This window comes from Triticum dicoccoides, chromosome 3B, assembly GCF_002162155.2.
Source record: "Triticum dicoccoides isolate Atlit2015 ecotype Zavitan chromosome 3B, WEW_v2.0, whole genome shotgun sequence".
Taxonomy (NCBI): domain Eukaryota; kingdom Viridiplantae; phylum Streptophyta; class Magnoliopsida; order Poales; family Poaceae; genus Triticum; species Triticum dicoccoides.
Genome location: NC_041385.1, coordinates 444,714,824 through 444,718,495, shown reverse-complemented (window position 1 = coordinate 444,718,495; position 3,672 = coordinate 444,714,824).

Below are 3,672 nucleotides of genomic sequence, written 5' to 3'. Positions count from 1 at the left end.
CAGGCGACGGCGATGGGGTCGGCCCGATCCGATCTGGATCGGGTGAGAGGGAGAGACGAGGGAGTGGGGGGGAGTGGGTGCGGTAGTAGTTAGGGTTCGGGATGTGGGGGATAAGGAAGGCGGGGTGGGCTGGGCGGTTGTGGCCTGGTGGGCAACTGGGCCACGGCCCAGCACAGGGCTTTGTTTCTCTTTTTTTAATCTTTTCTGTTTTTATTTTATTTTCACTTTTCTATTTTCTATTATAGTTTTAATAGCTTTTAGTTTTGTAAAATTATAAGACCACTACCTAAATGGAGGTTGCAAATTAGCCCACCGCCACAATATATTTTGGTATTTAAAATATTTAGTTCGCATTTTTTTAAATTTCAAAAGGGCATTTATAATAGGTTTAGCTGTTGTTTTATTTATTTTAGTGCATTTGAATACTTTAGAGAAGAGTGGTTTGTTCTCCATAATTACCTACGCATTATTTGGCACGACCCGAACATTTTAGTTTTAATATTTGAAAACTTTTATTGTTTGCTTGATTTGAATTTTATTTCGAACCGGTTTCGAACTAACACGAGATTAGCGATAGTAATCGAGGTGACGTGGCATCATTAGCAGAGGTTCACTGTAGCTTAAATATCCTGGCGTCACAATTCTCCTCCACTACAAGAAATCTCGTCCCGAGATTTAAGAGGGGGTCAAGGGGGAAGGGATTTGGTTACGAAATTCTAACGGGTCTTCTCGGTGTTGGTTGCTCTTCTCGAAGAGATCTATCCAATACGTTGATGCTTTCATTCCTCTGCTCCAGGTCATCATGATGAAGTCGTCCTCCTTTCTTCAAGAACTCCATCGTTCTTATGAATAGGCAAGGGGCAGCTCGTCAACAGTAGAATGCTATAAGGGGTAATCGTCTGGGGTTTTCCCTGTGAATGAACAAATGAGTATCTCTCGAGTTGAACAAATCGAGAGCAAGGTAAGAAGGTACAACAAGGAGTTCCAAGTAGATAGACAATCATTCGATGCCTGAAAAAGAGTGTGAAAGGGGTTCAAAGCATCACATTTAAGTATTGCATCTGATACCTGAACAGGTCACTAGGAAGGTGGCTCATGAATTACACACAAAGCCAAGCGTGAGTATTGACTTTGGGAACAAGGGTGTACAGGAGAGTCAGGTTTCGATCCTGGGACCTGTGGGTTATGGGCCCACCATGTGGGTGAAAAGTAGGAAGGGCGGTAACGTCTTGCCCGATCATGTAAGCAAGGCATGTTAGAGGATAGACTGTCAGTTATGTCGGCAACAACATCGGTACCAAGGGCGAGGGACGAAGAGAACCATTTTCCGGCTCGTTGAACGAGGCGGACCAATAGGCAAAGTTCTCGTCCATCGGTGGTTACCGGAATGTCATCAACAATAGTAACAAGGTCTTACCGACAGAGTGGTACAACGAGGTGTTTGCACAAGCAGGGAATTATTACTGCTTATATCATATAAACCTCAAGAAGGTTAAACAAACAACGGAAAGGAAAATGTGATTATCAGATTAAACAGAACAATGGAAAGGAAAATGTGTTTAAACACATATTTCAAGGGTATATCCTTTCCAAGGACAAGGAGAGCATGATATCCATGACAGGATAGAAAGCAGAAAACCCTTTAGGTAAGGGGAGAGAAATCTCATGACATTACCCATACAACGGTGTTTGGGTAACTGAGCAGGAAACATTTAGCATTAGGCTTCAAATGTCCTTGTTGAAAATCGGAGTACCATAGACATGCTTCGGGATAGCATTGACATGGTCATCAGGTGAAGATCATACTTTGGAAACACAAAGGATCCATCAGGAATAACTTGTAGAATAAGTCTTACAATTTCCTCATGGAAGAATGGATAACCTTGTTGAAAAGGAATCTATAACAATAGGGCCTCCGGCCAGGTGGGCTAGGCACGACAACAACTTACCGGGTCACATAAAGACCAATGTTATAACTCTTGGAAATATGTCCCAACTATCATATCTGACCGAGATTCAGATCTGATTAGTGCCAGGATACCTCAGACTCGGGATGCCTGAGAAGAAAAGGTGTAGCACAAATTGATGAGATGACAATGTAAGATCCTCGGTAAATGAACTATGGAAGCGAGTTCCGAAACAAGATTTCATCATTAAACCAAGGAGAGGATGAGGAGGTGGCTGATGGACTCAGCGACAATCCATCGAAATTTCTAGAAAGATAATTTTCCACAGTTATGTGAACAAGGAGATAACATTTGTCGGATCAAATGATATAATGATGTATCTAAGAAAACATACACAAACAAACATTGATTGAAAAGTGCACCCGAAATATGGTCTTATGTAGCATGATCAATGTTAGAATGATGATTCAATAAGTAATAGACTTAGACTAAAACTATCGAACATTAACTTCAAAGTAATAGGGTTGCTAGAAGTACAGAATCCAAACAACACCGTTCACTTAATGGTATCCTGGTTAGAACCAACACAGGAACCAAGAAAGAAGGTGATGGAGAGAAGTATCACTATTTCAAGAATTCTTAAGAGGTGGAACAATCCTCACAACATTCTTGATATAGAAGACAGTAATACTACAAGGTAGAACATAATACAGGTTCGATAGCAAGTCGCATCCACAACATGAACAAGTTTGTGATGAAAGGAAGATAAGGATGTTGTCGATGGTAATTCAAATTACCAAGGGATGAGGATGGCACTTATCATCATGAATTTGATTTGATATCATGGAAGGAGTCAAAATGTTGATGATGATCACGACAATTTTGTCGAGAGGCTCCACGAAGAAGCAATCGAACAACGACTGCATCGAGCCAAGGACTGATGCAACGAAAGATTATAGGAACCACAAATATGACACAAACTCGGAATCAAGTTTGTTGTTCGAGGTAAAACGATAAGATGAGGAAATCGATGTAAGCTTAGCTAATCATCAAAAATTGTACTTCGGGAGTAAGGAACAAGTAGCACAGTTAAAATCGCCAAGACAATGATATAGCCGAGTAGGCTAGGAAAGACTTGAAGGATTATTAAACTCATAAGCAACGAAAATTACTTAGGATTATCGAACTGGAATGCAGAATCAGTTCACATATCGGTGTTCTTGGTTGACGACAACCCAGAACCCAGGAAAATTGGAATCGGCGAGAAATAACAGTTGATGAAGACCCGATAAGAAGTTATGCAGTTCCATGATATTCTTGAGATACCAGAGTGTAATACTCGATGGTAGATCAAAGTAAAGGTTGGGCAGGCGTACTGATCTGCAGAAGACAAGTACTTTAACTTGTCCGAGAAACAGAATCAAGCGAGAACAATCATGGTCAGATCCACGATTGCAAAGGGTCAATTCACAAATACCAGATGATAGTTATCAAGGAAATAGTTATTATTACAAGAAGCTTCCATGATAGGATCTACATCGTGTCCATGGGCATGAACACAAAGTTCAAGGTCGACTCCCACTTCTTTAATGCATAACCTTTCATTCACTTCTCGCCTTCAACGAAGTTGTGGTGTTGAAATTTTATCTGACATAACACCAGTAGAGTATGACCCGTAGTAGTTTCCGGGTTCACACAGATTAGAAGAGGCATATGTCCAACCCATTGGGGCCTCTTAGGAACATATACCACAACTTCAGGGGTA